This window comes from Anolis carolinensis, chromosome 5 (genome assembly GCF_035594765.1).
Source record: "Anolis carolinensis isolate JA03-04 chromosome 5, rAnoCar3.1.pri, whole genome shotgun sequence".
Classification (NCBI taxonomy): Eukaryota; Metazoa; Chordata; class Lepidosauria; order Squamata; family Dactyloidae; genus Anolis; species Anolis carolinensis.
Window position 1 is genome coordinate 133,736,392 of NC_085845.1, and position 25,275 is coordinate 133,761,666.

The window sequence follows — 25,275 nt, forward strand, 5'->3', positions numbered from 1 at the left end:
CACACTAGATTGCCCCAGTGGACTTAAAAAAGTTTGGATGATTTGACAAAGCATTTTTTAAAAACGAAAAAAAGGCGCCATTACGGAAAACGGCCAATCGCGGTTCGAAACCGCGATATCCAGGCGTGTGGACAGCCAAGATTCAATATTGCTTCAAAAAATCCGAAAAAAACGAATCAATAACGGTAAACGGGGAAAACGAATTATTTGAGCAAGCCTAGTTTGCAGGTCTTTGCAAATCCTTTATACATATAGATCCATGTACCTGTGTATCTGTACATATACATTATTTTTTATATGAATTTCCCCTCATATGTTTGCAAGTCTCAGCAAATATCTATATAAAGAGAGATGTCTGGATAGATATGAATATATTCTTACCTACCTATATATAGGGCTTGGAAATATTATAGGGGGGAAATGAACACACACACACACACACACACACACATATATGGCTTGCAAATATTGTAGGGGAAATGCACACACGCACAGAGGGATTTGCAAATGTTTCAGGGGGAAATGCATATGTGAAATTAGTATCTATATAGATCTATATCTAGCTCTGCATTGTTTATATAAGCATTGAATGTTTACCTGTTACTATGTTGGAAGCCTGCCTGAGTCCCCATTGGGAGATAGGGTGGGATCCAAATGAAATATTATTATTATTATTATTATTATTATTATTATTATTATTATTATTATTAGGTTATTTTGATACCATATTGTTTTTGTTGCCCCCACTTTTCCACTTATAGAGCTAGTTTATTGTTTTTTTTTGAAATACTGTAAATATTCAAAAACATTTAACCTACCGATGCCTCGATTAATGAAATTTTATTGGTATCTATTTTTATTTTGAAATTTACCTGTAACTGCTGCATTTCCCACCCTCAGCTTATACTTGAGTCAATAAGTTATCCCAGTTTTTTGTGATAAAATTAGGTGCCTCGGCTTATATTTGGGTCGGCTTATACTCAAGTATATACAGTAATTCTCATCACAGTGGCTGGCAATGTCTACTCCCATTTCAAGGATACCAGTAGACTTTTAAAAACAGGCATCCTTTTTGAGACACCACTTTCCATGGGATCGTTTGCCCTGCCCAAAGCCCTTTACATTAAAAGGAGGCAGGACATTGTTTTTAAATCTCTTCTTTCCCTGGGATTTCTTGCCCTTCCCAAAGTCCTGTACATCAGAGAAGCCAATGTCTTTTTACAGGTAACAGTTTTAAAACACTTCTTTCAGTGGGATCTTCCTCTCTTCTCTTTGAATCCCTTCCTTTGTGTAGACCAGCAGAATTTAACTCCACTTGTAACACTTTTTTCAGTGGAATTTTCCCTCTACTTTTAACACTCTTTTCAATTTGGTGGTCTCCCTCTAGAGAAGATCAGTATAGTTTTGAACACTTCTTTCAATGGGACCCACATCGTCTTTAAACCACAGAAGGATCATGGAGGGGCACTTCATAAAATGGAGTGAATTGTGTTTCCCCGAAAACAAGACAGTGTCTTATATTAATTTTTTGCTCCCAAAGATGCTCTAGGTCTTATTTTCAGGGGATGTCTTATTTTTCCATGAAGAAGAATTCACATTTATTGTTGAACAAAAAAATGAACATTTATTATATACTGTACAGTAGTTGTCATCACAAATCAGCATAACCAGACAAATTGTGAATCCTATCGAGAATTTCTTGTTACTACCATTATTTCCATGTACAACACTCTGGTATGTACATTTGCCGATCCTGCATACTCTGGTGTTCTGTTTGGCAGGCATGCTTCCAAACAAAAACTTTGCTAGGTCTTACTTTCGGGGGAGGCCTTATATTTAGCAATTCAGCAAAACCTCTATTAGGTCTTATTTTCTGGGGATGTCTTATTTTAGGGGAAACAGGGTAGGAGAAATCCACCGCTCCCTATCCCATGGACAGATGCCTGTTTTTAGGTGTTTCTACCCATATGCAATGGAGTGGAGTCGATTTGTGCCAGACTTAGAATTCCCCATTTAGGAGATGGAGTCCTATGCTGGGGAGATGCGCAACCATAAGAAGCAGTCCTGCATTGTTTGATGGGCTCTGTGGGAGTCCGTCTTTGAACTGTCTTTGAAGTGTGTAGAAACGGAGGAGGGAAGCCATCTGACGAACTCCTAAATGAAATTAATGTCACAGTTAGAATATTTCAGAGTATTAACCACAGCATAGATTTGTTTACTCTTTGTAATTCATTTATAGGACCAGACTTCTGCATTGTGTCAAGCATAATTTATGATTTGATTTTATGAAACCTAGAGAATAGTGGTGTAGACTGGAATACGCAATGTCATTGTTAGCAACTTGGATCATTTCTAACCATTGGCTATGCTAGCTAGAATTGACGAGAATTTCAGTCAGTGGTCATCTGGTAGGCCACAAGTTGCCCATCCCTGTAGATGTTATATATTAAATAACCTTATTATGATCTGACCTGGGTTTTCTTTCTGAGATGATCCTAAGGACTTTATCTCACAATTTAAATTTTTAAGCATGAACTGCTCTCATCAAAACCTCACCACAAATGTTAATTAAAATTATTCCTCCATGCATATCCTTTTCCTGTAAAGGAAGCAGCTTTATGTTTCTGTATGGTTAGCATTTTGTTTTAACTATTCTGCAAGCCTAATCAGCCTTTAAATGCCTATAATGACTGACTGCAGTGTTAAAAATAGAGATGGGAGAAGAGATTTCATGAGCCATATACAGCAAGTTCACATTTGCCTAATTTGTGCAGGTCTTGAACAAGCCATAATATTTGTTTCACTGGAAGACATTTATGGTGCTTTATAATAGATATAAAACCTGTATTTGATGGGTTTGTACTTCTTAGTTGCAATATTTAAATCTTTTCATTATGGTTGGCTTCCCCTCTTATGGAGTGTGAATTTTGAGGGTGAAAAATTAGAAGGAAATGTCTATCCCTTAATTGCTTATAAAGGCTTTCTTACTCTAAAGTAGCCCTATCGACTTGGATCTAATGGAATATACAGTAAATTAGTGTTTCTTTATTGTGACTTGAATAATATTAACACACACCAGTCCATCCTCTATCCTTCTATCTATCTACCTATCTATCCATCCTGCCGTGCATCTCCACATCTTTGGCTCTATAGTGGGTTCATTTATTTGAAAGAAAAGAATTAAAGAAGTGAACTGAACTGAAAATAATGATGGGCTGCGAAAGACTTTGGAAATTATTGCCACCTTTAATGCTGCATTATCCCATTAATATAGCAGAGACTATTTACATGTCTGTTTCCTCAACCCCACTACTTGAGGTTAGTGAACATGATGTCCATACTTTAATTGCCAACAGTGGAATGATGCCATTACTTTATTGAATATACTATTAGTGGTAATGGAGCTATAAGGTACAGCCACCCTATGTGGTAAATAGCAGCACCCAGTACAGACTTATAGCATCATTTGAGGAACATATTATGCTTTTATGGGCAATTCATCCATGTCAATTCCATGAACTGACTATGCACCAGAGAAATAAGGGCATGCACCAGCTTTATTTCATATGCAACACAAATTGGGATTCAAGGCCTGCTCATAAATTGCTAAACTGGTGTGATTCAGCTATGCTATGAACCTTGAACACATTATGATATGCACTTCCTCACTCCACTATGTGTATATGTGAAGAGTAGACTTGTGCATTTCAGGTGAATCACTATCTGTTTCTGATTGCTGGATACCGGACGCCCTCCATATCCATTTTCCAGTGCCTCCTGTATACGGGCACACTGCCAAATGAGTATTTTTGTTCTGCATCTAAAAAAGTGGCTCTTTTTGGCCCATTGGTGGCAATGGGCAACTTACGAGGCTCCCCTTTCTCCTGGGATCCTTTCCTTTTTTCCATTCAAGGGAGCCTGTGTGTCAGCACCAGGGTTAAGAAAGCACCCTATCCAGCTCCCCCCCCCCCCCGGGGGGGATTTCCCACAGGCTCCCTTTCTATATCCTTCATTAAGACCTGAATTTAAGAAAGCATTAGAGTTAACACTCTTAAGTTTCTGGATCCTTTCCCTTCAGTTTGTAGAGGGGGGTTTAATGATTCTTAAAGCTGTTCTAATATAGAGGATAAGCAGGTGCATATACGTTCTTCTCTTCCAGTATCAGCAGCACATCACACAGCTTTCCAAGATGACCTGGAGCTCAGTGGAGCTATCTTCCCTGGGCTACCTTAAAAATCCCCTCACTTACTTGCAAGGTTGCAATCTCCTTTCTTCTTTGGGTTTTGCTTCCTTAAAGCTGTTTCTACTTTCTACTCTAGAGGAGAGGTAGGCTTCTCTTTTTGTTTGCTGGGATTGCTATTATGAATAATTATTATCTTTTAGAAATATTTTCTGAAGGAGAAGAAGGGAAGGAGAAAAAGAAGCTAAAAGGGTGAAAGCCCCCAAACGTGCACACCCCACCTACCATGCCTCGGGTCCCCAATTCCCAGTCAGTACCACTAAATAAAAATAATCAGGAAAATAAAGGAAAATCAAAAAGATTAAACTGTGATGCCGAACAGGGGGAGGAGGAGCTGAGATTGGCTCCCACTTGCTTTAGTTGCAGGTAGGTTTTCGTACGGGGAAGGCCCTTACCATTATGGGCTCCCAGAGGTACCGAAGGTACCAAAGGAAATGGAATCCAAGTGAAGAGGTAGGATAAATTGAATAGTAGCTGGCTACATAGCTGTCCTAGTTCCATTTCTCATTGTACTTTCCATTATATCTTTGTGTCTGGACAAAAAACACCAACTGAGTGCTGCAAAGTATTTTTAATTATCTGCTATTGACAGTTAACTGAATAGACATGCTTTTTGTGTTTGGTATTTCGCTTCCTCAGCTTTTGTTATACTGAACATCAAGGATTTGAGGGCAGTAATGGACTGCATTTATCTTTTCCGTTTGATTCTCATGCTGGGCACTATCTCAGAATATTTATAACCTGTGTTAGATAAACTCAGCTGAACCAAGACTATCTGATGTAACAGTAAATCAACTTGCTATCATTAAAACATATTCTAAGTAATGTATGGAGGTAAAGAACATTCACTTTTGCCATTGAGATGATAGATCATCCCTCAAGTAGCATATTTATTGACTGCAAGAGCATGGGTCAAATCATATATTTTCCATGTTCAGATCTAGTCCAGGTGGTAGAGTTGCAGACACACTAATCAAAAGGTGGGCTACAAGTTTTTTTTATGTCTATCTTTGTGACAGACTGGCCCTTAGTATGATATCATTTGTCACTTCCTTCCCTTTCCCATAGGAACCTGCCTGGAGCTGGCAATAGAGGGATTTCCATTTGCATAACCATCATACAGATTGTTTGGGGTTTGGGTTTTATATGTAATTGCATCTGCTCTTTTGCTTTGAAAACAGACATAATAATGTGCAATGGGCTTAAGGGCAATATCACAGCAATGGGCAGGGCAAAGAACATGGGATAGGATCAATGCAAAGCTGGCAGGACCAAAGAGAAAATTTTGGATCTATAGATTTAAGACACTAATGCCACATGTTTCAATTCAGAGAATATCATCACCCACTAGAGAATGATAGAAATAGAATGCTCTAATCTGCCAGCTTGTATGTAGATCAGTTTTATCTTTAGCAGCTGAAGAAGGAGGAAGTCGAAATGTTTTGCTACTGTTATATTTTTCACAATTATTGGCTAATTTCATCAATCTATAATCTTTTTTATCTGTCAGTCTGTCTGTTTAGTAATACCTGTGGCCTTTTTGAGGGCTGACAATTTCCATACAAATATTTAAAATATAATTAAGCTCTAAATAAGGCAATAAAGTTAAAAGCAAGTCATTAAATATATATGTGTGTGTGTGTGTGTGTGTGTGTGTGTGTGTGTGTGTGTGTGTGTGTATATATATATATATATATATATATATATATATATATATATATATATATTATAAACCTTGGCCTCATCTACTTGGGCTGCTTAATCCAGGGCCAGCCCAAAGCAGAAATGTTCTGCTGTGGCTCCGGAGGAATCCATACACATTTTCCTCAATCTGTAGATCTCCAGATGGGATGAGACCCCATCAGTGTCATTAGAATGTCACCTTACCATTGCTACTGTCAGAAAGTCACAGAATTACACGAGAGCTCTTGGTCATTGTGTAGATCACATGCTGACATCAGCAATAGTGGACATATCTGCTGATGTGAGTATGGGGCGCCTGCTAAGGCCAGAAGCACTCAAGCAGTTCTGGGACTATCTGGCAGCAACAGCAGCAGTGACATGGGTTTAATCATTCCTTTCTGCTCTGTGCTGATGGTCACAGGGAAAGAAGATGGCAGAGAGTGCATATAGACAGGGACCAGTCCAACTTCAAGCTGGTCCTGCTGTCCTATCTGCATCAAAGCCACAGGGTTGCTTCCAAAATTCAGCCAAACTTTGAAGAATCTCCAACTTTTCTTAATGAAGGACTAAACCAGATTAACTCATTTTACCTCAGAGAAGTACCAGAAGATGCAGAACATTATTGGGAAATCCAGAAATGATTGCATAGTGTGTACAAGTTTTTAAGCTCATGTATATGAGCCCCCTTTCCTGGTGAACTGTCTGTCCTCAAAGGCCTACTGAAAAAGAAGGATTGGTGGAAGGATGATATAGAAGGTGCCTGTCTGATCTTTCTGGAAAGGAATCTGTGAGCAACCACCAAGAAGACCCTCTTCTGTGTTCTATGATGTATCTGTGAGTGTGGTAGAACAGAGATAAAGATAGCATCAAAAGATATGAAGATACAGGGTTGTATGTATTCCGGGCTGTATGGCTATGTTCCAGAAGTATTTCCTCCTCAGGAGAGAATACTTCTGGAACATGGCCATACAGCCCGGAATACATTAGGAGAGAATACTTCTGGAACATGGCCATACAGCCATACATACAACAACCCTGTGATCCCAGCCATGAAAGCCTTCGACAACACATATGAAGATACAGTCAGGCTCATATAGGCGGATATACCTGTTCAAATAATCTGGATAACCATTGTGTCTCAGAACAAACATGTGCATTTATCTAGCTAAATATAACATGATTTTTCCTAATTATTTGGGCCATTTTTGTAAGAGGAAAAACCCCTTGGAAAAGTATCTGTGAAGAGGTGTCACACATTTGGTTAATGAGTTTGCCCCTGTCTATGCATCCAGACTGACGGATGCCAGGACTTTCTCTCTAGACTTTATTACACTGGGCTGGAAAATGGCACACAACATCATGCAATACCCATTGCTGGACCACCACTTCCTTCCTTGCAATGAAGCCATTGACAAGCAAATTCTGACATACCATGATCCTGAGGCTTACCTCGTATGATGACCCTTCTGCATCCTCTGCTCGCAATTTTTAAATATTTTTTACACAGCACTTTTCTAAGTAAGAATAAGAAAGAAAGAAACAATTGAGGGAAGTGGAATGGTGGGTGGGCAGGCTTATGCAACCACCTAGAAATGCAGCTTCATACTACTGAGGTAATGCAATGACTGATACCTTGCGTCACAACGACAGTGAGTAGCTGCTATCCTGTATTGCAGGAATGTTGTGGGATAGCAACTTTCATCTGATAATGTCCTATGTTCCAGCAGCCAGTCAAGAGCCACTGCATGGAGATGTGTATTGCATGGTGAACAAGAGTTTAGGAACATGCTGCTGATTTTCTGTTCTTATACTTTAGGTTGCAAGTGGTTGTGCAAAAACATACATGATGATGATGGTGGTGGTGGTGATGATGAGGAGATGATGATGATAATAATGATACCATTCATTTGCATGGTGCTGTACAAAAGTAAAACAATACAAATCAGCAAATTTGCAGGACATGCAACTTCCATCGGGCTTAGTTAGACCAGTAGTGATGAATGATGGGAATTGCAGTCCACTGATGACCAAAGGCTGTGCACTGCAGACATGTAGACATAAAAACCATGAAAGATTACACTGGCCAACATACATTTTGGTGCCTCAAAGTTTGACATGATTTTGGGTATATTAGACCTTCTGATTCCAAAAAAAATCGGCACCAGTTTTCACCTATTAGCTATAGGTTTTGAGATACAGAACATGTCATACATCAGTCTTCATTTGCTCACTCATAGAAAATCTAGATAGACTGTATCAGCACTTGTTTCTTAGATACAGTTATCTAATGCATTTTTTGAATCAGCACCCCAAATAACCCCAGGAACAGCCCCAAAAACCATGACACCAAGAATTTTCCCCCCTTTGTTGGAATATGTTATTAAGACTTTTCTTTAAAAACAAACTTAATTTTCTTTTGATCATCTGTACTGGGGACTTATAGTTAGACACTCAAATAAGATTCCAGCAGATGGGTGTTTGCACACATCATTAATTCAAGCATAATCACGCTTCCTTAACCATAGTTTACTGTGATGTCTGGATGAAGCCAGTATGCCATCAAGATGTGTTACATAAGAAATTCCTGTACTTTAGAAACTTGATTAAGCAAACTTGGTTGCGCTGGCATTGTTGATTATTTATGAATAAAGCTAATTAATTAACTCCTGTCAAGTGTTCAGAAAAATCCATGAAATACATTGTCATACTTGTCACTGCTAGCATGATGAATAATATACTCTGCAAAAAAGGGCAGGTTTTTCTGTTTGGTTCTGCTTCATTACAGTAAAGAAAGCTAGCTTTATTCCCAGTGCATTTAAATTACAGATTCAATTACACAATAAATATTAGAGATATATCCCATCAGCTTCCCACTTTATATAGCCTCTGCTTTATTAATTTGTATATGATTTGCAAGATGTCAGCACGTCCCCCAAACAAGTTGATTTAAGAGCAAAACAAACAGGAAAAAAATCTGACAGAAAAACAGCAAAGAACGATGATTTAAATTTTGTTGCAGATCATTTTCTTTGACCTTAGTAAAACATTGCTTACTATGATAATAATTACATTTTGTCAGGGCTGCATCTACTGGGCTTTAATAAACTTTGATTTAAATTAGGGGTGGGAATTATCCAGTCATTCAGCTGTTGATGAACTAATACTCCTATGGGAACAATGAAGGAGGCCTATTCGGAGGCTGCTTTCATGGTGCAGCTACACAGTAGAATTAATGCAGTTTGGCACCACTTTAACTGCTATGACTCAATGCTATGCAATCATGGGGGCTGTAGTTTTACAAGGTCTTTAGCCAAACAGTGTTGGTGCCATTCATGGGCTAGTGTTATATGCTTTCTAACTATTCTGATTTGGCAAGGACGCCTGATAAATCCTCTACCGCTCCACTTTTCAGCTGTTTTTAAAGTGTCCCTGTTTCTCTCTTCTCTTCCCATTTCTTCCCTTTGTCCTCAGATTACTTAATTTGCTGCAAACTGAATTTAAAGTGCATTCAATTACCTCAGTGTGCAGGAAGGGGAAGAGGGGAAGAAATCTTGTCCTTCGTAGGCTCAGACAAAAGCAAACTGCTACAACCTTTCCTTAGCTTGTCTTATTCCTCATTAATCACTTTTTGCTATCCCAACCACACTGTAATCTTGATGAGCCACATCTGCATGATGTTGTTTGTATATGCTGTTTTTCTTTTTAATGGTTTGCTTTTAATTGCTTTTAATTTTATTGATAGCCTAATTATAGTTTAATTACATGTTTAACTTGCCTTTTTTTTAGCTGTATCTGTTTCAACTTTTGCAAACTACCTTTTGCAGACTAGGAAAAAAGCAAGATAAAAATAAATTAACATCATCATTAGCAGCAGCAACAGCAACAAAAATAACTCCAAACTTTCCTAGCCAGCACAACCGCTGGTGAGGACTACTAGAAATTACGGTCAAACATCTGGACAGCTATGCTATTCCCATCCTTGGTTTAATATCTGCTGAAATGTTTTAAAAAACAATATTGGTGTAGTTGTTTAAATAGACAGATGTCTAAATCTAATTGTTAATTTCAGTAAGATTAGATATATTGAATGAGTAGAAATATGGTAAGACAAGAGCTTTGTTGCTGCTGCTCAATCACACAGTCATTTCCGGCTCTTTGTGACCTTATGGACCAGTCCACACCAGAGCTCCCTGTCGGCCGTCACCGCCCCCAGTTCCTTCAAGTTCATGCCAGTCACTTCAAGGATACTGTCCATCCATCTTGCCCTTGGTCGGCCTCTCTTCCTTTTTCCTTCCATTTTCCCCAGCATCGTGATCTTTTCCAAGCTTTCCTGTCTTCTCATGATGTGGCCAAAATACTTTATCTTTGCCTCTAATATCCTTCCCACCAGTGAGCTTTGCAAGCTGCAGCTATTCAGTGGATCTCCATTTGGAACTTAACACCTAGATATGGGTCTAAATTCCTAGTGACATAGCTGGTCATCTTAGATGATGCTGTACTGTGGGTTTCATCGTTCCTCATTACTGACTATATGGCCATTTTTAGGAATTCAGAGAATGAAGGATGAAACCGTACTGGGCTGTTTCCCCCCCAATACTCAAGTTTAGTAGCAATGTCTTTATTGCATTTTTCAAAACTTGAGATAGCATTTCTTTCTGGGATAGGTAGGCTCACAGTCAGAATTTGGAAAAAGCTGCTCTTTTGGATTACAACTTGTAGACATGACCAGTGCCCATGCTTGCTGGGGAATACTGGAGGTCATCGTTCAAAAAATAGCATTCCCAACCTGTGGTGTTAACTGCTTTCTAGACTGTGTGTCTCCATCACTGTCAAGGCCACTATTGGCAAATGGGCCAGGACTGTGAAACTGATGTATTGCTCATGCAAAAGCTGTTGATCAAAGCATGGCAAATCCTAGCCTGGTAGCAGACTTTATCCTCCAACATTGATCAAAAGATTCAGTGGTCTCTCCCCTCTAGAATGTTAGAACAGGAAACTAATCTGCATATATTTTTCAGCAGAGAAGCTGCTGCTGCAGGGAACTTGTTTCTCTCTTTCTCTTAGAAATAACATTTGGCTAGAAAATAGAAGAGGGAGCACACTCCTCCCCTATCAGCAAGAAGGGGATCAAGGGCTGTGTGTGCAATCTGTTGTAAGCTACCTTGGGTATCAATCTATTATAAGATGGGATATAAACCTCCTAAATAAATAAGGAACAGCTGTGTCATTATTAGGATAAACATTTGGTAGTGGTTTGAGTGTTGGTCTAGGAGACAAAGGTTGAAATCTCCAGCTGACACTGGGTTGCTTTGGGCAAGTCACAAATCTCAGAGGAATGCAATATCAAACTCTCTGTGAACAAATGTTGTGAAGAAAACCCCATTATGGGTTCCGGGATCAACATAATTTGGAAACAATGTGAAGCACAAAACAGTAGCAGCAACAGCCTCATTCTCTGTATTCCAAAGAGCTCCCTCCTTTCACAGTAGGAAGGTACTTGTACATTTGAGGGTGTGGATGAAGAAGATAATGGTAGACTCCAGAATCCAGAAGTGACTCATCTGATTCTAGCAAAAACAGAATTCTTCAGTAATTTTGTAATCAAAGTACTAAGTAATTCTAGCAATTTCCCGCTGCTACAAGAAACTCTTCAAAAGAAGGGCATTCAACCTTTAGCACTTTTTTTGTTCATACATTTTTTAAATTTCATTTTCACATTTTTATACTGTAAGAGTGGGGGGAAAGGCCAAGGAATGTATAATAAGTTGATTACGGAGTTTTGTTAGTAAGTTAAGTCTATCCATAAGTCTAATGTACATCCAAGAATGAAAAAGGGTTGGTATTGTTACACATATTTTTAAAGCAGTTCCATTCACAATGTCTTTTGCTTAGGAAAAACAAAAATAATTGTTTTTTTTTTCTTTTTTATTCCATTTGTCTTTCTCGTTGATCTTCTTTCTTCTTACATTGTCCCATCTTTTTCTTATCTTCTCCTCTGGGCCTATACCATTAATATTTCTTCTAATTATTTTGTCACTTTGCTTATACATAATATTTTCTATTTTTCCTTACTTTTAATAATAACATTTCATTTATATTCTTAGGGACAACTTTGTTCATTAATGTGTTAGTAATACCTGTATAAATACTCATTAGCTTGGTCCATCATCTAACCTTTTTTAATCTCTGCCTCTGTCTCTCTCTCTCTATACATAAACACCTTCACACACACTCACACACGTGTGTGTGTACTTCAGTAATTTCTATATCATTGCTATTGTGCATTTAAAAAATATTTTTAACAGTTGATATATCAGTTAAAATCCTTTAGCACTTCTGTGCAAAATTCGCTTTCTTTCCCCTGTACCTCTACAAAACATTTGAAGACCGTGCCTGGTGACTCAAGGATTTCACTTTCACTCCACTTCTCAATCGGTTTAGGGACTTCCAAGTTGCCCATTCTTGGTTTGCCCCTGGAGGCAGACCCTCATGGGGGGCCATCCAGTTGGGATTGCCTGATTTAGCTGCCCAGAGGGACACCCTTGCTGTTGCTGGGGGAACATCAAGAGGAGTGGCAGTTCTCATGAAGCCCTTCCTTGATTTGGAGCAGAAGTGTGAGGAGGTAAGTCTTTTGAATAATGGTCCTGGGGCTGGATTCCAATTTGAACCGACTTCATACATACCAGCTTAATGCTGACTTCAGTTTTTTTCCTCCTATTAAAGCTAGTGGAGTGGGTTTAAATGCAAAATGTCAGAGAACAAACATATATATTTTTTTTTAAAAAAAGACTTTGCCTGAAGTCACAGGATTCCCTCCCCCCCCCCCCCCCATTGTTCAGGAACATACAGCACAACTTTAGCTAAATTTAAATGTAACCATTTTGGAACCTGATCCTATTTGGTAGGTCTACCAGAATTCAGAGTGTTCAGAGTTCTGTTTTAAATGCTGTATCACATATCTCTGCAGCTGAAGTTTATATGTGATGCAAAAAACATGCCAGAAAAAGAAACTAGACTGGTGGTGGCAAGCCTATGGCATGCCTGCCACAGGGGTCTCATGTATGCACACCAGAGGGCTTCTGCTGAAGGAAGGAACATTGGGCAGTCTGTGTCAGGGTATTGTGTATTGTGAAATGTTAAAACCAATCTGGATTCAGCAATTATGGAGTTAATGAGAGTCTGCTATGATTGATGTATCACAGGACCAATGGGGTCAAGTGTGTTTTGACCGGGACTTACTATCCTTTTCCTGTGGAATGTTGTGGGAGTTTTCCTGTGTCGAGCGGAGAACAGCAATGAGCAATGGCTGTGAGTGTGCATGAGTCTTTCGGAAAGGACTCATGGAGGAGAAAGGACTGAATTTGCTCTATCTGTAAATAGATCATATAAAAAAAGTTGTTTGCCGTTGGACTACCAACTGAACCCTCATCTACTGGAGTGAGTTTGTCCAGTGCTGTTTTTTCACACGGGGAAATAGTCTGGAGAGAAGGAGGTGAAGACCGGGATGGTGAATTTTTGGATTTCACTCTGCTACCCATCATCCCCGCTGACAGGATGGAGGCTCTCCTTTTTCTGTGGGAGAGGCAGGCCATGCAGGCTGCAGAGGGGTGAGAAAGAGCTCATCCTCAAGGAGGAGGAGGCTGGGAAAGTGAGGGCGCAGGTGGGAGGTGGTTGCAGATGGCAGGCAAGGCCAGAAGGATAGTATTTGTGAAAGGAGAGGGCACTGGGTGGTGTGGCATGTCACTCAGGGGAAATAGCAGGGTGGGGCTCACCTTGCTGGTGCTCACCATGGTGAGCAGATTGTTTGTCTCATTCCTTGCAATATTCTTTTTTTCCCATTGATAGACTAATCCCAGGAAGTAAACAAGGTATCAGGGGAAAGGGGAGAGAACTTTGATGCATCTTGTAGTGGATATTATTTCTCACTGAAAGAAGGCTTGCTGCTGTTGGGATCTTATATGTATTGTGCTGAACAAAGAAGAGTTTGTTTACTGAGTGAAAAGTGTGTACTCTTGTCTTTTACTAGGAGTATTTTGCCAAAATAATATGATGTGTATGTGTGTGTGTGTGTGTGTGTGTTTGTATATGGAAACCATCTGATACTAGATACTTTCCCCCACAGTAATCATTGTTTCTTCTAATCAAATGTTTGCATAACTCATCTGGTATTTAAATATTAATAAATTAATACTGGAAATGTCATTGAGCTGGATCCAAAGAGGAGAGAAGAAAAGTCTTCATTCAGAAATGGACTTTCTACTCCCCACCCTTAACTCTTGAGATTGAGAGTTTTAAAATAGTAGTATCAGTAAATAATATCCCTCTTTAATTTATTGTAAGCCACCTTGGAAATCATTGAAATAAAGGAAGGATAAAAGGTAAAGATAAAGGTTTCCCCTGATGTTAAGTCCAGTCGTGACCGACTCTGGGGGTTGATGCTCATCTCCATTTCTAAGCTGAAGAGCCGCCGTTGTCCATAGACACCTCCTGGTCATGTGGCCGGCATGACTGCATGGAGCGCCGTTACCTTCCCACCAGAGCGGTACCTATTGGTCTACTCACATTTGCATGTTTTTGAACGGCTAGGTTGGTAGGAGCTGGGGCTAACAGCGGGCGCTCATTCTGCTCCCGGGATTTGAACCTGGTCCGCAAGTTCAGCAGCTCAGCACTTTAACACATTGTTCCACCAGGGGCCCCAAAGGAAGGATATAAATTCAATAAATGAATGTATGAATGCATAAATAATAAAACTAATAACTTTAGAAAAATATGAACTTAAAACTTAGTTTAATTTTTAAAGTTCTGATGTAGCTAGAAGAAGCTTGGGCAACTGTAGATATGGCATCACCATAGATTAAAAAAAAATTAAATTGAAAAATACCAGATGGGAATACCCTGAGAATTTCCTGGAACCTCTGGTCATGTAGTTTATCGAGGAACTACAGTCCTCTGAAAGAGAAGTCTAAATATAGTACCTCTCAATAAACCTTAAATGTCAGTAGGAGGATGCTATGCAAATGAATGTGGAATCACAGTTAGTAAAATTGTGTAGTACAAAAGGACCCCTGCTGTGAAAAAGTACTCAATGGTGTTGAGTTCAAATACATGAGACAACATGGAACATAAATATTTCTCAGTGCCTTATGCGTTCTCTTCAGTTTAGCTCTCTGTGTGTATGTTTCTGAGGGTTTGGTGAGGGACAGTGTATGTCTGTCTGTTTGTGTCTTGCTATAACACTGGAGCCCCGGTGGCGAAATGTGTTAAAGCACTGAGCTGCTGAACTTGCAGACCGAAAGGTCCCAGGTTCAAACCCCAGGAGTGGAGTGAGCGCCCGCTGTTAGCTCCAGCTTCTGCCAACCTAGCAGTTCGAAAACATGCCAATGTGAGTAGATCAATAGGTACCGCTCCGGCGGGAAGGTAATGGCGCTCCATGCAGTCATGCTGGCCACATGACCTTGGAGGTGTCTATGGACAACGCCGGCTCTTCGGCTTAGAAATGGAGATGAGCACCAACCCCCAGAGTTAGACATGACTGGACTTGACGTCAGGGGAAACCTTTACCTTTTTTATAACTCAGAAATGTGGTGTTCCCACAAGCATTCAGTTATGAATTATTCATTCAGCCTTCTTTGAAACAGAGACTCCCTGGTAGGCTTGTGTGCAGATACGTTTTAGCCATTTTCCTTTGCCAGTCTGGCTTCTTCGGCTTGGTCAGATGGCCGTAATGTCAAGGGCCCAGCCGTCATGGTTTCCCATCCATAATGGGACCACGTGGCAGCCGATAATGGCTCCTCCTCCCCTTTTCGGGAGCACACAGTGCGTAAAGAGTCTGCCACCATGTGCTCCTCATACGGAAACACTCTGTGAAGCCTGCCTGTTGGGCCCATTGGAGCAGAAGAATGCAGTGATGCATCTTACTCAAGCTGCGTCTACGGTATGTAATGGGGTGACCACTTCTATTGCTCTCTCAGTTGCATCCTGGCTTCAGTCCTATTGCCGTGCTTCTGGTGTTCTCTGTCTCTATGCTTTATTTTTTGGCTTGGCTTGGCTGGCTTGGCCTCTCTCTGGAAACATTTTGATTTTCCTTTATTTTCTTGATTCTTTTTATTTAATGGGAGTGGCTGTGAGATGGGAACATGTGGAACGGGTGTATAGATGGGTGTGTGTGCACGTTTGGGGCTTGGGACAGTCACCCTTTTAGCTTCTTTTTCTCTTCCCCTCTTCTCCTTCTGAAAATATATTTCTAAAAGATAATTGCTATTATTAATAATAATAGTAAATACAAGCCTCATTCTCAGAAAATTGCCACCTATCCACCTAGTACTTAGCTACCTACCTAATAATTTCATTCCTTTGCAAACCACAATTTCTCTCTATTTGCTTTTTGAATTTCAGCTTGTAATAATAATAATAATAATAATAATAATAATAATAATAATAATAATAATAATAATAAAAAAGTATTGGCTGATTGTTGTTGTCAAAATGCACAAGTCTACTCCCTCGAACAATACATGATGGGACATATAAGGTGAAGTGGGTATGCCAGTTGAAATAATTTGTTAGAGCTGCCTTGGGCAAGTGGAAGTTTTACCACTTAAGCAAAACTCCAAGCCACTATGCCACCTTTCTCTAGCATATTTATGGTTATGGGATTCCCTTCAGGAAAGAAAACTTTCTCTATGTTTGGATAGTCATCCTATTCCTAGTTTGGACAACTTCTTTATTTCAAACAATAAAGAGGTTATTCTTTAGATTTTGCTTTTGTGTTATGGTTTTACTTAGGTATAGTTGAAAAAACATACATTGTTTTACTAGCATTTATTAATTTGAAGGATGAACCAGATGCTTTATGCCAGGAATGGGAAACATGTGGTCCTCCAGATGTCATTGGACTGCAATCCCCATCATTGGCAGTGCTAGTTAAAGCTGATGGGACTTGCAGTCCAACAACATCTGGGAGCCCAAACTGTATGCCAAAATACATAATCTGAACATTTGCTGTTATGCATTCCTTATGGTGTGGGATTCATCATTTGCACTGATTTTTGGTATTAAAATAGATTAGAAACCATATCATGATCACATTCATTTTCATGACAATCCAGTGCAATGTGCTGCTTTACTGACAGAAAAAAGATACCAAGAAATATTATTATTACAGTGGGCATTTGATGGAGCAAAATCTTTCAGATTCAAGTTCAGCTCTATTTCTGGATCCCATGTTGGCTATAGAGAAACTATTGAGAACCTGAATGCTGCATAAGCAAAGTAAATGCCAAATGCTTTTGAATTAAAGGCATCAACATAAGCAATAGTCTTACACATTATAGCTGTGATGGGAGTCACCCCTTCCTATTGGTACTGGACTCAAGCTGCAGAGGAGTGGTATTTCTATGATGTTTAAAAAGTAATATCTGGATTGTTTTATGTGTTTTATTTTATCATAGCTAGCTTTGAGTGCCTTTGTGAGCCAAGAGTATTCCTAACTATTGAAACGACCCACCAGAAGTAAGCCCATATGGTGTAAATAAAATGAAACATATGACTACTTAATGGTGCATTCTCTCTTGTCAACTGGGGTCGACAACCAAGATCCATGGCTCAGTGAGCAGCCATAAACCTCTCAGTTTTGAAGCACATGTGACAAGGCAACGGTGAAGCATATTGATTGACAGATGCGGCACTAGCAGAATGAGTTTGTGTTTTGAAAGCTTTGCTGTGAGGTATAATATTGCAGCACATTTTCACATGAGTACGTATAAAAATGAAGAAGCCAATAGCAGCAGTACACCAACTTCCAGTAGAAGGGATAGTAAATCTCAGGATGATTAATTTTTTCCATTATTTATTTAGGTTTTTCCTTTGACCTCTGACACAATCATGTCTTCTCTTTAAGTCATAAAAAGCTGGTGAAGAGCGCGGGCACACACAATACCATGATATAAGCATTGCTCCAAAGATTAAGCTTTCCAAATAATAGAGCCTTGCAGCAAAAATTCCTAGTTTATGAGAGAAAGGTAAACACAATTAAAGAAGGGTTGTTGTATGTTTTCTGGGCTGTATGGCTATGTTCCAGAAGTATTCTCTCCTGACGTTTTGCCCACATCTATGGCAGGCATCCTCAGAGGTTGTGAGGTATGGAGAAACTAAGCAAGGAGGGTTTATATATATCCGTGGAAAGTCCAAGGTGAGAAAAGAACTCTTGTCAGTTGGAGGCCAGTGTGAATGCTGTAGTTAATCACCTTAATTAGCATTGAATAGCTTCATCTCCTGGCTTCTTCCTGCCTGGGAGCATCCTTTGTTCAGAGCCGTTACTTGCCCCTAGTTATGGTCAGCGAAGGACAAGAGGGATCCTCTCACCTCTGCAAGAGTCTACTGTATACCATGTAACTGTGGACAAGTCTATATAGGGACCACCAAACACGAGTCAAAGAACATGAAAGGCACTGCAGAATAACTCAACCAGAGAAATCAGCCATAGCAGAGCACGTGATGAACCAACCTGGACACAGTATATTATTTGAGAACACAGAAATGCTCGACCACGCCGACAACTATCATGTAAGACTACACAGAGAAGCCATTGAAATCCACAAGCATGTGGACAACTTCAACAGAAAGGAGGAAACCATGAAAATGAACAAAATCTGGCTACCAGTATTAAAAAAGTCAAAAAGCAGAACAGTAAATAGGAAGCAACACTCTGAAAACAGAGGAGTTCCAGACATGAATTAACCAGGGGATATAAATCTTCCTTGCTTAATTTCTCCATATCCCACAACCTCTGAGGATGCCTGCCATAGATGTGGGTGAAACATCAGGAGAGAATACTTCTGGAACATGGCCATACAGTCCAGAAAACATACAACAACCCTGTGATCCTGGCCATGAAAGCCTTCGACAACACAATTAAAAAAGTGCAGCTCACCAAATCTAGAGCCTGTATGTAAATGGATGTTGTACTTACGGAGATCCATTGGTGAGTTTGTGTTAAATTTGCAGCCCATTCTTCTTCTTCTAGTTCTGCTTCCCCAGGAGACCAAATGAGTTCTTTCTTGAGACAAAAATGCAGGATAACATGCCATGGGGGCATAGTCCAGTTGTAGGGCATACCAGTTGCATACAGAAGGGACCAAAGCTGCTTTGAACAGAGTCTTTTATTGTTCAGCTCCCCTGCTTCATTCTTTGAATTTTACCAGAGATGCAGGCATGGTAGCTTGGATTTCTCTTTTAAGCAAAAAGTGAAAAAATAAAGGAACAGATGCAGAGATAGGAATGCTTGCCTTTCATTCTCTGTCTAACCTTCTCTTTCCTTGTTCTCCCCATTCTCAGCTAGTTTTTTTCCTTCTATTAGATCAGTGGTATTTTGAAGCCTCAGTGTTTGCCACAGCTAAACCCTTAATTTCTCAGACCAATTCAAACCTGCCATCCATGTGTTTTCTCTGTCAAAACTCCCTGTGCATGATGTAGTTTGACCCAAAGTTGCTAATACATTCTTACTATGAGTGGAGGGCAGTATTGTGGCAACACATGGGTCAGCAGTCACTTCTGAAAAGGTAAAACTGAAAAAGAGTGTGAGAGCCGAGGTTCTGCAGGTGAATCATGCTTTGTTCTTTGTTGTTATGTGCCTTCAAGTCATTTCTGACTTATGATGACCCTAACACCATATCATGGGGTTTTCTTGGAAAAATATTTGTTCAGAGGGCATTTGCCCCTAAGACAGAGAGTGTGTGACTTGTTCTGTGGTCTTCTACAATGGAGCAGAGGTTCAAACCCTGGCATCTCAAAATCCGAAGCCAGTGTTTAAACCATGACAACACAATTGCTTTTGCAAGTCCATTATTTACAAATCTTGTTGGCCTTATTTGTTTCCCGGCAGTGCCTTTTAGTCATCCCAGGGCAGCTTAGTATTTCATCAGTTATAAAGAAGACACTTGCTGAGCATATCTTAGACCCCTTGTAAGTAAAAGGTAAAGGTTTCCCCTGATGTTAAGTCCAGTCATGTCTGACTCTGGGGGTTGGTGCTCATCTCCATTTCTAAGCCGAAGAGTCGGCGTTGTCCGTAGACACCTCCCAGGTCATGTGGCCAGCATGACTGCATGGAGCGCCGTTACCTTCCTGCCAGAGCAGTACCTATTGATCTACTCACATTGGCATGTTTTCGAACTGCTAGGTTGGCAGAAGCTGGAGCAACAGCGGGCGCTCACTCCACTCCCAGGATTTGAATCTGGGACCTTTCGGTCTGCAAGTTCAGCAGCTCAGTGCTTTAACACACTTCGCCACCGGGACCCCTTGTACACAGCTGTATAAAATCCACATCAACTGCTTTGAACTGGATTATATGGCAGTGCAGACTAAGGGCCTTTCCCCACTTCCCCTATACCCCAGGATCTGATTTCAGATTATCTGTTTATCCCAGGTTATTTTATTTATTTATTTACAACATTTATATCCCACCCTTCTTACCCTGAAGAGGACTCAGAGCAGCTTACATGAATGGCATTATTCCATGGCTGAACAACAACAATTAAAAGCAATTAAACCACAATTTAAAACAACATTGAAACAATGTTTGTAAACATTAGATGACTATTGTGTATAGATCCGAAGCCAGATAATCAGATAATCATATTCATCAGTCCAAAGCCAATTCTAACTATATTGTACAGATAATTATGCTGGGCCAAGTACTTGCTCCCAAAACCAAGTTTTTACTTGTTTTCAAAACAAGGGAAGGGGCTCATCTAATCCCACTAGGGAGGAAGTTCCCCAGCTGACGGGCCACCACTGAGATAGTTATAATGTTCTATTTCAGTTTATGTACAATGGGCACATTCTATGGAATACTAGAATGTGTGGTTTAGAACAGAGTATTTAAAATTCTCAGCCAGAGAGGTCCAGTGCTTCCCCATACTATGAACCAGAGGATGTTGGGATGGCCATTCAAGTGGAATCATAGTGCTATAATTGGGCAGTGTGAAAGGCCCCCAGATCTATATAGGAGAGAATAACCTGATAAAGTTGTTCCTTCTGTAGATCTGATGGAAAGATTGTTCATGACTCCAGCTACTGTCTACAGGAAAGACTACATTTTAAGGAATATAAGTTGACATTTTAAGGAATAGCAAGCAGGATGGAACTAATATTTCAGGATATTTAAAATGTTAATTAACTTAGATAAAAAATAAAACCAGGGCAACGTACTATCAAATGAAAAATGTATGCAGTGTTCCCTCACTACTTTGCGGTTCACTTTTCACGGATTTGCTGTTTCACGGTTTTTCAATAAACTCTAAAATACTATTATAAATCATAAAAATTACAATTTACAGCCTCAGGAAGGGAGGAAGGAGAAGCCAAAGGGAGAGAAAAGGAGCTCAAGCGGCAACGGGAGGAGAAGGAGGCGATTTATCAACACACATTTGGTTTATAAAGACTTAAAATAGTGTATAACTACTAAAATAATGTATAAATATTAAAATAATATACTTCGTGGATTTTCACTTATTGAAGGTGGTCCTGGAACCTAACCCTGGTGATAAGTGAGAGAACACTGTATATCAGAAAATATAAAATATATACTTGGTAATATAACATCTAAATAAATTGATAAAGCGCATAGTGAGCCTTGACAATGGCAAAATCACTGCATGTTTTAATTTTTCACGAGTTTAGGAATTTTGTCTAAAGCAGAATCATTTAGGAGGTGTGCCTTATTTGATAACTTTATCCTGAGTATATTGAGCTGTTCTGTTTGTGATATTTAGATACATATAGGAAATGCCTGCTAGTTATGGAAGATCATATCGGGTAATTTAGTTCAAGAATCAGAATGTCTTTTCCTTGTTCTATGAGTATATGATACAACCTCTTTGAAGTACTGTGGATACTGTAATGATAAACGCACAGAGAAACGTTTATTTCTTCATTTTTTCTAATTTTTTAAATGGAAACAATGAGGACAAACTAGGGTATCTTATATAAGTGCTCTGATCATACTGCTGTCTTCAAAGAAACATGTGTGGTCAGGTATATGTATTTATTTGTTTATTCCTGTTTTCTATACCAACATGAATAACCCTAGGGGAAGACCAGCCTCATTCCAGCAACCAAGAAATGCCTCAACACAACTCACCTCAGCTGTGACACTGTCAGCATACTTTTTTTGTCTCCCCGCCCCTTATAATCACTTCACTTCTGTTCTTCAGCTGGAGCCTGAGAGTGGAGTTTCTGCCTCTCCCAGTACCAACAAGTAATATTTTAATTGCTTTTTATATTAAATTTTAATTGCTCTTGGCTTTTGGTTGAAAATTTGGGAAATTCAATAAATGAAAAATAATCTTGTGAGTGGTCCAAACACAAATTGTAAGCCAAAGAGTGATTGGAAAATATTTTCCTAAAGGTATTTGACAAAAAATTTTTTAAAATGGATTCAGGCCATCTTTAACACCAAAATGTTCTTGGTTGCCCTGTTGGATGGCCTCTGTGAAAAGAGATGGGAAAATGGACTACTATTAGGTCTTCTTGACCTCTTAGTCAATCTTCATACCATCAATCATGATAGTTATTTATTTATTTATTTATTTATTTATTTATTTATTTATTACAGTACTTGTATCCCACCCTTCTCACCCAATAGGGGACTCAGGGTGGCTGATATCTCAATATTGAGTGTACTGCCTCTGTAGTAAGAGTTTCAGAAGGCATAAATCCTTAGATTTACCTGAGGATCCTGTAGCAAATCCCCACGTTCCACCTGAGATGACTTTTCCAATAAGCTTATGATTTCACGGGCTTTCCTGGGATGACAAGCCACAGAAACAATGAATTTCTGGACTGACTGGACTGGGGGGACAAGTAAGCTAATTCCCATGGACATCGAGAAAAATCCTTGGATCCATCCCCTGGTATTCTTTTTCATTTGGTTTCAGTTTGTTATCTCACTGTCTCTCCTACAATATTGTGCATGTGAGGTTGTTGCTGCTAGTAACAAACTTTTCTCCCTACTTTGCTTTATTTGTTTATTTACTCTTTGTCGCAACCTAAGGTGGTTTTGACATGGGGCAAGAGCTAGTTCAGGAGAAAGTGGGGCTGTGTATGTGTTGTTTTTAGTTTGGAGGACCCATTAAGGAAGCATATCATGAGTTTCAGAGAAGCATCCAAACTCAGGGGCTGTGATGCCCAACTCCTTTCCAAGTTATAGAGAACTGTTATTCCCATGTGGATTCCCATATATGTAATTCCAAGTCTTCTCTAGCAGCCAACTCAAGTGATTGGTTGCCATTGGTCAACAGACAGTCTTTTGCCTGGATTACGGATAAAAGGTTTTTCCAAGCATGCTAGGGCTACAGGCAATGTCTAAGCAGGGGACCCCAAGGCCTCCTGTACTCTTTAATTGCTATCTGAGGATTCTGGATGTGGAAATGAGAAGGTTGGAATTGAAGTGTCATTAGTTTAGAAATGAGACAATGCAGTTACCAAACTAGTATCTAGATTCAGAAGGCTAATGTGAATCCTTGCAGAGAAAAGTTTTGTGGAAGGGGAAACAATGACATGTTTAGGACTGGCAAGCACCGTCATATATGTAAAAGAAGTGTAGTTAGCTGACTCTTAAGCATGGGAAAATAATATAAGCTATGATGTTAAACCCCTAAAAATTAAGGGACATAGTCAGAGAATACTCTTTGATCCGCTGTTTTACCTTGATGCCTCTGATCGCTTTGATGACACACTTTTTATGCTTCTTCAGTTATGATTATTAATAGACAAAGATGACATGACTATGGTGATCCATCCTCTACCTGCATTACTGCATCACAGTAATCATAGTTATTTTCCTTGACAATGACCCTGACTAGCTACAATCAGTGCAGAGTCTGGCTTCGCAGAATTCTGTGTTATATAGAGATGTGTTTCATGTGCTTTGATAAGAGTTTCACTAGCTTCCAAGGTCAATTCAGATCAGCATAATTTCAATAGTTAATCATATGTTAAAATAACATTCTTGTGTTCATTCTGTATCTCATTCACACACAACCTTTATTGGCATATAACAATAAAATCACAACACAGGTATATGCAACAAGAAGTAGTCACGGATAAAAAGAAAACATACTTAAAATTACTAATCTCAAGGATAAAATTTGCAATAGTCTCACAAAAGAATGCATCAGGGTTGTTCAGAAGATATGGAATTTTATAGCACCCTTGCCATTGAGAACACTAAAAAAAAAAAAAAGAATTCCTGTATTTCATCCGTATATTATCGTATTTGGGGTAAACAGAGAATGATGAATTGTTTCAACACAGACCAAGTCATAAGAACAAACCCAATTCCTTATTCTTTCTGAGGCAAAGGGGCCTGTGAACACCCGCTGGGGCAATCCAGGGCCAGCTTAGACAAGGCTTCTTTCTTCACCAATATAGAAATCCTATTTTCTGTTGAGAAAGATATCCAGGTGGATTCAAAGTTTCTCTCTTTGTAAAAGCTACTTGTGTTCAGATGGTCCTGCAAAGTCAATGTTACAGCAGGATAGATCGGATGTAATAGAAGATATAAATGCAACCTTGCTAATATGACCTGTTGGCTGCTCTATAGTTATCACTTATATTTTATAGGTACCATTATCAGACATGTAGAGTTTCTGCAGTCAGACTTAAATGTATCAATTCCTTTAAGGTTACATAAGTGGCAACTAATTTATAGAGGCCTAATAAAAAAGATGAATGGTATGGAAATTTGAGGACAGGATAAGGTAAATTGCTTTTTTCAGCATAGAGCTTTACATACATCAGGTAGTGTCTTATCTGGAGGAACTCATTAAATTTTACTTCAGGTAGAAAATGTGTCAGGCTTTGTCCTAGATGTATCCTGTCCCAAACGAAAAGTGTAGTAGAGATTATTTCTGTCTCTTACATCCTAGATTTATGTGGCTCCAGATACAAAGCAGCTGGTGGTATGTGTACAAGTTGAGTCAATCACACCAAAGTCATCTTTTCCTTATTCCCACAGGCCATGTTGAGTGGACCAATTAATGGTTCTTTACTGCTTTCAAAATGAAAAGCATCACATAAATAAGATGTATTATTATGTTGAAAGGTTGCCAACAAAACACAAGAGACCTAGAATGAATTGACTGCCAAGAGGGAAGTCATCCTGCCAAATGGTATCTGTCTTGATGATGTCCCCCCCCCTCCCCCTAGTTTTGGGGTTGTGAGAATCAGAATATTTCTTGATTTTACCGATAATCTGATACTTAATATTTTACATAAGCCTTGGACTGAGTAAAATTATACTGTGAAGTCAGACCTATAAAAATATTGGAATCCATCATGACTGGGGTTGAGTT

General features: G+C 39.4%; 1 protein-coding gene and 1 long non-coding RNA gene across 6 annotated transcripts in view; one reads left to right on the forward strand and one right to left on the reverse strand.

The window, feature by feature from the left end:
* The window catches only part of grm8 (glutamate metabotropic receptor 8), a 713,612-nt gene that overhangs the window by 409,434 nt on the left and 278,903 nt on the right, over positions 1–25,275 (forward strand). The gene's annotated exons all lie outside the window — the stretch shown is intronic.
* On the reverse strand, positions 1,492–19,263 carry LOC134299457 (uncharacterized). The gene is made up of 3 exons (XR_010006678.1): positions 18,894–19,263; positions 7,373–7,437; positions 1,492–2,154 (listed from the first exon to the last, which is right to left on the reverse strand). It is a non-coding gene; the product is annotated as an uncharacterized LOC134299457 (long non-coding RNA).